Genomic DNA, 11,951 nt, shown 5'->3' on the forward strand with positions numbered 1-11,951 from the left:
GGATAGGAGTGGTGAGAGGGGGCATCCTTGTCTTGTGCCGATTTTCAAGGGGAATGTTTCCACTTTTTGCCCATTCAGTATGTTTGCTGTGGGTTTGTCATGTATGTCTCTTATAATTTTGAGGTATATTCCTTCAATATCTAGTATATTGAGAGTTTTTGACACGAATGGATATTGAATTTTATCAAAAGCCTTTTCTAGATTTATTGAGATAATCATGTGGTTCTTGTCTTTAGTTCTGTTTATGCGATGAATCATATTTATTGATTTGCATATTTGGAACCAACCTTGCATCCTGGGGATGAAGCCTACTTGATCGTGGTAGATAAGCTTTTTGATTTGCTGCTGGATTCAGTTTGCCAGTATTTTGTCAAGGATTTTTGCGTCAATGTTCATCAAGAACATTGGCCTGACACTTTCTTTTCTTGTTGTATTTCTGCCAGGATTTGGTATCAGGATAATGCTGGCCTCACAAAATTAGCTAGGGAGGAGTCCCTCCTCCTCAATTTTTTTTTTTTACATAGTTTTAGTAGGAATGGCACCACATCTTTGTACATCTGGGAGGTTGAGCTGTGAATCCATCTGGTCTTGGGCTTTTTTCGGTTGGTAGGCTATTTATTACTTCTTCAATTTCAGAACTCGTTTCTTCCTGGTTAAGTCTTGGGAGGATGTATGTGTCCAGGAATTTATCCATTTCTTCTAGATTTTCTAGTTTATGTGCATAGAGGTGTTCATGATATTTTCTAATGGTTGTTTGTATTTCTGTGGGGTCACTGGTAAAGTCTCCCCTATTGTATCTGATTGTGTTTATTTGAATCTACCCTCTTTTCATCTTTATTAGTCTATCTAATGGTCTATTGTATTGTTTTTTCAAAAACACAGCTCCTGGATTCACTGATTTTTTTTTTTGAATTTTCTTGTGTCTCTATTCCTTCATTTTGGCTCTGATTTGATTATTTCTTTTCTTCTGCTAGCTTTGAGATTTATTTGCTCTTGGATCTCTAGGCTTTTTTAGTTGTGATGTTAGTTTGCTAACTTGAGATTTTTCTAACTTTTTGATGTGGGTATTCAGTGCTAAACATTCCCCTCTTAACACTGCCTTAGCTGTGTCCCAGAGCTTCTGGTGCATTGTATCATTGTTCTCATTATTTTCAAAGAACGTCTTGATTTCTGCCTTAATTTCATTATTTACCCAAAAGTCATTCAGGAGCAGGTTATTCAATCTTCATGTAATTGTATGGTTTTGAGTGAATTTCTTAGTCTTGAGTTCGAGTTTGATTGCATTGTGGTCTGACAGACTGTTTGTTATTATTTCATTTCTTTCACATTTGCTGAGGAGTGTTTTACTTCCAATTAGGTGATTGATTTTAGAGTAAGTGTCATGTGGAGATGAGAATAATGTATATTCTGTTGTTTTGGGGTAAAGAGTTCTGTGGATATTTATCAGGCCTATTTGATCCAATGTGGAGCTCAGGTCCTAAATATCTTCGTTATTTTTCTGTCTTGATGATCTTTCTAATATTGTCAGTGGGGTGTTAAAATCTCCCACTGTTATTGTGTTTGAATCTAAGTCTTTTTGAAAGTCTCTAATAACTTGCTTTATGAATCTGAATACACCTGTGTTTGGGGCATATATATTTCAGATAGTTAGCTCTTCTTGTTGAAATGAAGCCTTTACCATTACATAATGCCCTTCTGTGTCTTTTTTGATCTTTGTTGTTTTAAAATCTGTTTTGTCAGAAACTAGGATTGCAACCTCTGACTTTTTTTCTGGTTTCTATTTGCTTGGTAGATTTTCCTCCCTCCCCTTATTTTGAGCCTATGTGTGTCACTGCTTGTGAGAAGGGTCTCTTGAAGACAGCATACCAATTGGTCTTTTTTTTTTTTTTCCAGCTTGCCACTTTGTGTTTTTAAATTAGGACATTCAACTTATTTACAGTTAAGGTCAGCATTAATATGTGTGGATTTGATCCTGTGACTATGACATTAGTTGGTTATTTTGCAGACTTGTTTCTGTGGTTGATTTATATTTCCACTGGTTTCTGTACTTCATTGTGTTTTTGTAGTGATTGGTAAAGGTATTTTCTTTCCATACTTAGCACTTCCTTCAGGAGCTCTTTTAAGGCAGGTCTGGTGGTAACGAATTTCCTTACAATTTGCTTTACTAAAAAAAATCTTATTTTTCTTTCACTTATGAAGCTCAGTTTGGCCAGATATGAAATTCTGGGTTGGAATTTCTTTACTTGAAGAATGTTGGATATTGGCCTCTGATCTCTTCTGGCTTGTAGGGTTTCAGCTGAGAGGTTCGCTGTTAGTCTGATGGGCTTCCCTTAGTAGGTGACTTGGCCTTTCTTTCTAGCTGCCCTTAACATTTTTCCTTTCATTTTTAACTTTGGAGAATCTGACGATTTTGTGTCTTGAGGATGATCTTCTCATATCTTACTGGGGTTTTCTGCATTTCCTATATTTGAATGTTGGCCTTTCTAGCTAGGTTTGGGAAGTTCTCATGAATGATATCCTGAAATATGTTTTTTTTTCAAAATTGATTTCATTCTCCCCATTTTTTTCAGGTACACCAATCAGTCATAGATTCGGTCTTTTTACATATTCCTGTATTTCCTGTATGTTCTGTTCATTCTTCATTCTTTTTTTAAATTCTTCTCTGCGTGTCTTACTTCAGAAAGACAGCCTTCATGCTGTCAGATTATTTCCTCTGCTTGGTCTATTCTGCTATAAATACTTGTGATTTCATTATAAAATTCTTCTAATGTGTCTTTTAGCTCTATCAGGTTGGTTACATTTTTCTCTCTACTGGCTAGTTTGCCTGTCATCTGCAGTGTCTTATCAGGATTTTTAACTTCCTTGCATTGGATTACAACGTGCTTTTTCTTAGCTCATTGAAGTTCATTTTTATCCATATTCTGAATTCTCCTTCTGTCATTTCATCCATCTCAGCCTCAGCCCAGTTTGAAACCCTTGCTGGAGAGGTGATGCAGTCATTTGGAAGAAAGTGGGTGCTCTGGCTTTTTGAGTTTTTAGCATTCTTACAATAATTCTTTCTCATCTTTGTGGGCTTATCTACCTTCAATATTTGAGGTTGCTGGCCTTTGGCTGGGTGCTTTTTCTTTAAAGAGTCTGATCACTTCTTAGGGCTGCTGTGCTTTGGTGGGGATCCACTACATCCATAGTCACGTTGGATTTTCCTGTAACTGGAGGTATTCCCATTGAAGGCTGTGAAACAACAAAGATGACAGCTTTCCCCTTCCTCTGGGAGCTCCATCTCAGGGAGGTATAGACCTGCTGCTGGGCTGGATGCACCTATAGGGCGTGGCTGGAGACCCTAGTTGGGAGGTCTCATCAAGTCTGGAGAAACAGGATCGGGGACCTGCTTAAAGAAGCAGTCTGGCCATGCTTAGCTGTCTTGTGCTGGGGTACCACTTCCATCCCCAGTTGGCTTGGGCTCTCCAAAGCCTGGAGACTGAAATAGCTAAGTCTCCAAAAAAAGATAAAGATGGTAGCCTCCTCCTCCTCCTGGGAACTCCATTCCAGGGAAATTCAAATCTCTGTGGGCCAGAGAACACTGGTGGGTATGGCTAGAGTTCCTGATTGGGAGGTCCCACCCAGTGAGGAGGAATGGATCAGGGACCCACTTAAAGAAGCAGTCTGGCCATGTTTTGCCAGAGAAGCTCTGCTGTGCTAAGGGATTTCTTCCATTCCCAGTTGGTTTGGACTCTTCAAAGCCTGTAGGCTGGGATGGCTGAGTTGTCCAAAGAGCAAATATGGTGACCTGCCCCTCTCTCCAGGAACTCTGGCTCAGGTAGGCAAAACACTGTTGCCAGTGGCTGGCTGGATTTTCAAGCCAATGGGTCTTAACCTGTGAGGAACCATGGGAGTGGGGCCCACAGACCCAGACTGCTCAGCCTCTTTCGTAGGGGTATATACAGAGTTGTAACTCTTGCTTTGCCAGAGTTGCAGTTGCTTTTGCTAGAAAGCCCTGAGGAGGAGTATATAATGCTCTTGGTTCTCTGTGTGCGCCTCGTGGTTGCTTTGTGGAGACCCCAAGTAGCTGTGTGTGTCAGACAGTAGGCACTGGTGGAGTGGATTCATGACGGGATCCCTTGACCTGACGGTTGCAAAGATCCATGAAGGAAGCATTGTTGCTCAGGGTCGCACATTCACTCACTGCTTCCCTGTGCACAGGGCATTCCATTGGCTCTGTGTTGCTCCTGGGTGGGCTATCACTATGCCTTGCTTTTCTCCATTTTCCATGGATCAAGATGTTTCCTTGATTAGTCCCAATGTGTGTACTTAGATGTTTTAGTTGAGGGTGCCCTATTTACTTGTCCCTTTAGTTCCTCTCTGTGAGACTCACACACCGTAGCTACTTCTTGTCAGCCATCTTGGCCGTGCTCCCCCAGCATATTATTGATACAAAAACAGATGCGTGGACTAATGGCATAAAATAGTGACCCCATAAATAAATCCACATATTTGCAGTCAAAGGATTTGACAGAGGCACCAAGAACATACACTGGGGACAGGATACCCTCTTCAAGAAATGTTGCTGAAAAAAAATATCCATATGCATAAGATTGAAACTGGACCCATATCTCCACCATAAACAAAAATCAACTCAAGACTTCAACGTTAAGACCCAAAACTCTAAAATGACTAGAAGAAAACTTAAGGGAAACACTTCAGGACATTGCTCTAGGCAAAGACATTATAGCTAAAACCTAAAAGCACAGGTAACAAAACCAAAAATAAGAAAAATGAGACTATATTAAACCAAAAAGATTCTGCACACCAAAGAAGACAGTCAACACAATAAAGGGACAAACTGTTAAATGCAAGAAAATATTTTCAGAATACTTATTCAATAAGAGACTATTATCTCAAATACACGAGGAAATAAAAAAACTCAACGGTAAAATAAAAACAAATAATTCCACTAAAATGGGCAAAGACACTTATCAAAGGAAGTCATTCAAATGCAAAACAGGTATATGAAAAAATGTTCACCATCACTAATCATCAGGAAAGTGCAAATCAAAACCATAACGAGATACCACCTTACCGCAGTTAGAATGGCTATTACCGAAAAGAATAAATAACAGATGCTATCTAGAATGTGGAAAAAAGGGAACCCTTATACACTGTTGGTGGGAATATAGATTAGTACATCCACTATGGAAAACAGTATGGAGAGTTCTCAAAAAACTAAAAATATAACTACCACTTTATCCAGGAATCCCACTGAGTATTTATGCAGAGTAAAATAAATCAGTATATCAAAGAGATAACCTGCACACCTTTTCGTGTTGCAGCACTGTTCGCAATAGCAAAGATCTGGAATCAACTTCAGTGTCCATCAACAGATGAATGGTCAAATAAAACATGGCATATATGGACAATGGAAAGGTATTCAACAATAAAAATCAATGACATCAGGTTATTTGTAGCAACATAAATGAAACTGGAGGTCCTTATATTAAGTGAAATAAGTCAGGCAGAGAAATACAAATACCACGTGTTTTCACTCATGTGGGAGTTTTAAAAGTTGATCTCATGGCAGTATAGAGCTGAAGGATAGATACAAGAAGAGGGGAAATGTGTGTAGGTGAAGGGAAGATAGAGAGACGGTGATCAGTAGGTACATAGATTAGAAGAAATAAGTTCTAGTATTCAGTATCAGAGTAAGATGACTATAGTTAAGAACAACGTACCGTATACTTCAAAATAGCTAAAAGAGAGGACTTCAAATATCCCCACCACATAGAAATGATAAATACTTGCTTGAGATGATGGACACTCTAAATACCAAGGTGAACATTACACATTCTATGCATGTAATAAAACATCACATCTACCTCATAAATATGTACAAATATTATATATCGATAAAACAAACTATAAATATTAAGGGAGTAAATGTGAAGTACAGTATTGTAAATGTCTATTTCCATATTTGGCAATGGAAATCACAAGGAACTGAAATAATTTAAACAGGAATCTTTGTTATTAAATGGTAAAGTGTGCCTCTCTGACCTGATATAGGTGTGACTAGATAATACTAATTGTTCTATGTAATTTACATATGATTTTAAAAATTAGAAAGTAGAAAAACTGATGCCAAAGTCTTTGTGAAATGCGTTAAATAGTCAGTGGTATATTTAGCTACTGACCTCTATTCTCTCCTAGTTATTATGGCAAGATGATGAAATCACAAATGCAAGATAGATGTTTTTCCACCCAGGTTAGTGTCCTGGATAAAAGAGAAAACACGCTTTTGTTTTATGCCCAGTAGTACACGTGGCAATACTGAGACATACTTTAACAAAATATAAAAGTAAAATATATGCTCTAGAGCAAACTTTTGCTATAAGAATACATGAGATTTACGCAAATTCCTAATTCAGTTTTGACATGGATATTTTAAAAAAGTCATTTAGCTTCAAAATGCGTATTAACTCTACCAACATTATGAAACTCCTACACATCCTGTATCTAAGAGCACTAATTCTGTTTTTTTACTCTAAATAAGATATATCTAAAGAAGATATAAGCATTCAACTTATGTATACATCACCAAATTCCCCTGAATGACACCCTCAGGAAAACAAAACAACCCAGGGAATCTATTAACTAAATGCTTGTATGGAAGTATACATAAACATAGACGTACATATCTATATATGTACACATCATATATATATATATATATATATATATATATATATATATATAGATACCCTCTCACAAAAAACACATGTTAACTCAGTCTCTTATCCATTTTATGGAGTGGCTTCCTTCGGCAATGTCAAATGTGATTATATTTTACGTCATGTTAACATTGGATAGTAAATTGAGTGCAATGGCTTTTAGAGTGCAGGTTATAATACAGCTGTCAAATATCAACCAGAATCACATTTGAATTTACAGCCTAGAACTGAAAGGTCCTTTCAACCTTTTGCACCAAATATGGAAAGAAAAAGATTTAGAATACATTTTGACTTTTGAGAGTTGATGCATTTAATAGAGACTTGTTAAAACAAAATAGCTGTGAATGAATAACATACTGCAAGACATGACTAAAAGAACATTTGTAAAGAGTCCATTTATGCACTGTGTCATTTATCACTGCAAACTATGAATATCCTGGAGGTAAAATTTTCCAAAAAGTACAGTGTTTTATAAAAAAGAGCATTGTTTATTTAAAAACTGTAATTTGTAAACATAGTCATGTAATTATTCTTGGCTAAAGTATTTTATTTTAGTTGTATAGAAATTACTATGTTTACTTTAAAAGGCTTAACAAAAATACTAGCTAGTGGCACAGTCTTAAAATCATAATATTTAAATGTAAAAATATTATAAAGCAACATGCAAAATATATTATTTAAAATATATATCTAAAGAGAATATATAATATATAGAAGAAAACATTAAGACATCAATAGACTTTCCATATGTGGTGAAATTAGATGGTAATCTTTATTTTATTTACCATGCTTATATGCATTTCCCAAATTTTCTACAGCAAGTTGCTATTATTACTTTGGTAACAAAAAAGTAAAACATCCATATATCTGTGAAATTATATTTTCTCTCTCTGACCATGTAAACCTATATGGATCTCTCTAGTTGGTAATAAAGCCATGAAAATTATTATGGAAAAGGAGAGAACAATCAAAATTAGATGTGTTTTCCATTTTGTGTCTTATCTATGGTATAGGCTATCTTATTGCCTCTGCATTCTGAAAAAAAAATACAAAAAAGAATGAGAGGTTAAAATAACAAACCTATTTTTCCTTCTTTCCAGAACTGATTTCTAATAGTGTCTTTTTCTATATCCACCTTAATTCTTCCCCTTCGAAATAATAGACAGTTTTCCCACCTTTGGATTTCTTACTGGTAAATTGTTGTCTTCACTCAGGCCACCAAGTGAGCTTTCTCACACTTCAAGAGAAAGCAAAGGAACAAATAAAAAGCAAAAGCAAAAGTAGAAATACTGCAGAAAGGCCTCTTTTAACGTGCAAACTGGAAGGCTGAGTTTTAGCAGTTTTCTAAAACTGGCCCAAGCATTCACCATTGAATTGTGGAAAGACTGCAGCAAAGCTCTATGTCCAATTGAATCAAATCATCCAGAGCAGCTCTGTCCAATAGAACTTGCTGTGACGATAAAGATGTTCCACAGCTTCTCTGTCCAATAAGGTTGTCTATTAGACAATTGTGGCTAATGATTAAAATGTGACTAGCATTGCTGAACTGAATTTTAATTTTATATGATTTTAATTAGTTTAAACATAAATCGCTACGTGTGACTAGCATATCCAAAGTATTCAACTTAGCACATAATACCCTTGATCCTAAAAAATGAAGTTGTAGGGTAAAAAAGAGTAAATAAAATGTCAGGGTGTATTTTAATAGCTTTATTAAGATATAATTGACGTATCATAAAATCAATTTATTTAAAATGCATAACTCAACAGTTTTTAGTATATTACAGAGTTGTCAAGCATTACCAATATCTAATTTTAGTTTCATCACCCTAAAAACTCTATATATTAATATTCATGCCCCACAGCCCCCGCCAATTCCAGCACTAGGTAACAACTAATGTACTTTCTATCGATATACCTCTGCCTATACTGGACATTTCATATGGTATCATAGAACGCGTGGTCTTTTGTGACTCCTTTCACTTAGAATAATGCTTTCATAATTGATCTATGTTCCAGTAGGTACCAGCACTTCATTATTTTATTGCCAAATAATATGCCATTGCATGAACGTAGCACATTTAGCCAATCTATTTGTCAGCAGATGGATAAGGTGGTTCTTTTCTACACCAACTGATATGAACAATGTTTCCATGAAGATTACTGCAAATGTTTTGTGTGAATATGTTTTCATTTCTCTTGCATATATACTTACGAGTGAAATTTCTAGATAATGCTCTTAACTCAACGTTTAACATTTGAGGGACCACCAAACTATTTTTCAAAGCAACTGCACTATTTTATATTCCCATCTGTAATGTATAAGGGTACATATTTTTCCACATTCTCCCCAACACTTGTTTTTGCCTGCCTTTTATTACAGCTATCCTAGTGAGTATGAAGTGGTATTTCACTGAGGTTTTGGTTTGCAATTTTTTTATTACAAATGATGTTGGGCATCTTTTCATGTACTTATTGAAGCAATTTATTTTGGAGAAATTCCTTTTGAAATCCATGACTCCTTTTTAATTAGGTGGTTTTTCTTTTTATTATTGACTCATGAGTTATTTATATATTAAGAATAGATAATATATAAATAACATATATCCCCTTATCAGATAATATATATCCCCTTATCAGATATATATTTTGCAAATATTTTTCTCATTCTGTGGGTAGTCTTTCACTTTCCTGATTTCCTATTTGCAGTAGACAAGTTTTAAATTCTAATGAAGTCCAATGTATTTATTTTTTGTCACTCAGACTTTTCTTACTGTATATAAGGAAACTTTGCCTAACTAAAGTCACATAAACTTAGTTTTATGTTTCACTCTATGTGTTGAAGTTTAATTCTTACATTTAGATCTATTATTTTAAGTTTTGCATACAGAGTGAGGTAGAAATCTAATTTTATTCCTTTTCATGTGGATTGTCAGTTTTTTCAGCACCGTTTGTTGAAAAGGTTATTTTCCCCATTGTCTTGGAACATTTGTTGGGAAAATCAACTTAACATAAATGTAAAGTTTTACTTCTAGACTATAAATTCTACTCCATCATTTATACGACTATCCTTATGCCACTACCACACTCTGTGATTACTTTTTTTTTTCTTTGAGACAGAGTATCGCTCTGTCGCCAGGATGGAGTGCAGTGGCACGATCTCAGCTCACTGCAACTTCCACCTCCCAGGTTCAACCGATTCTCCTGCCTCAGCCTCCCAAGTAGCTGGGACTACAGGCTTGCGCCACCACACCCAGCTCGTTTTTGTATTTTTAGTAGAGATGGGGTTTCACCATGTTGGCCAAGCTGGTCTTAAACTCCTGACCTCATGATCCGCCCACCTCGGCCTCCCAAAGTGCTGGGATTACAGGCGTGAGCCACCATGCCCGGCGATTACTGTAACTTTCTAGTAAGTTTTAAATCCAGGAACTGTGAGGCCTCCAACTATATTCTTCTCTTTCAAGATTGTTTTGGCTATTCTTGGTACTTTGTACTTCCATATGAGTTTCAGGATCAGTTTGTTAATTTCTCCAAAAAAAAAAAAAAAAGTCAACTGGGGTTATGGTACAGAATACATCAAATCTATAGATTAACGTGGAGTGTTGACATGTTAACATCTTTTAATATGTGAATTTCTATTTATTTCAATCTTTTAAATTTAATTATTAACCTGAAAATGAAACTAAGAAATCCATTTGCAATAGCACCAACAATAAAAATACTCAGGGATAGATTTAACAAATTCACTGCAAGGCTTATATCCTTAAAATGGCAAACCATTGCTGAATGAAATTTAAAATATCTATATGGGTTATGTCTGTTTTGTTTCTCTGTCCCTTCTTCACTGTTTCTTTTTGATATAATGAATATTTTCTATTATAACATTTTAATTCAAGACTTTTAACTGTATACGTTGTTTCTTACTGACTTCTGTATAGCTTGAAATATGCATGTTAATCCCTAAATATAATTAAAACTATGTTCACATAATTCCAGTGAGGTATAGAAACTTTACCTTCATATAGCTCTATTTTCTACCCCCTATATAGTGATATTGTTATACATATTACATCAGAACATGTAACAAACCTGACAAACTTATTGTTATAATTGCTACCTTATATAACCTATGTCTATTAAAGATGCTGACACAACAATGCACAGTACGTATATATTTTTAGAGTTTACTATATTAATATTCTTATTTACCATTTCTGGATATCTTCCTTTTTCATTTTTTTCCTTTGTTGGCTCAAGTATGCATCTGTTAGCATTTCTCTACTTCAACAATGTTTTTTTTCTCACCTACCTCTTTTGTACTTTTAGTGCCAAATATATTATATTTCAATTAATGTAGGTCAAAACCCAATAATATACATAAAGATACAAAGATATGTCATGTTATGCAGTTGCTTTTCAGTAAGTTAAAAGAAGAAACAAGTAGGCATATGCATCTATGGTATCTTTTATATTTACTTATATAATTATACTCTTTTTTTGTGTGGATTCAGATTACTGTCTGATGTCACTTGTGTTTATTCTAAAGAAACTGCTTTAGTATTTCTTGTAAGGCATGTATGATAGCAATAAGTTCTGTTTTGTTTACTTGCTATTTAGCCTTCATTTTACATTTATTTACACTTTACTTTTGAAAGTTAGTTTTGCTGGATATATAATTCTATTTTGTTCTGTTTTATAATTTCAAATTTTATTTTAAATTCAGGAGGTAAACATATAGGTTTGTTACATAGATATGTTGTGTGATGCTAAGGTTTGGGGTACAGATCTTAGGTAGTGAGCATAGTACCCAGTAGTTTTTCAGACATTATTTCCCTCCTTCCCTCCTCCCTCTAGTAGTTCACAGTGTCTATTGTTTCCATCTTTATGGCCATAGGTACTCAAAGTTTAGCTCCCATGTATAAGTGAGAACATGTGGCATTTGGTTTTCTGTTCCTGAGTTAATTCATCTACAATTATGGCTTCCAGCTGCATCCATGTTGCCGCAAAGGACATAATCTCATTCTTTTTTATGGCTGCATAGTATTCCATGGTATATATGTACCACATTTTTTTCCTGTGAAAGCAACCATGTAATAGTTTATTTAATATTAGACATTAATTGGTATCTTTGAAAAAAATATTTTGATTTATGTTTTTTTCTTCTACTTTTATTTATTTCAATTTCTGGGGGTACATGTACAGATTACTTATCTGGATAACTTGAGTGTC

This window comes from Nomascus leucogenys, chromosome X, assembly GCF_006542625.1.
Source record: "Nomascus leucogenys isolate Asia chromosome X, Asia_NLE_v1, whole genome shotgun sequence".
In the NCBI taxonomy this organism is placed as follows: domain Eukaryota; kingdom Metazoa; phylum Chordata; class Mammalia; order Primates; family Hylobatidae; genus Nomascus; species Nomascus leucogenys.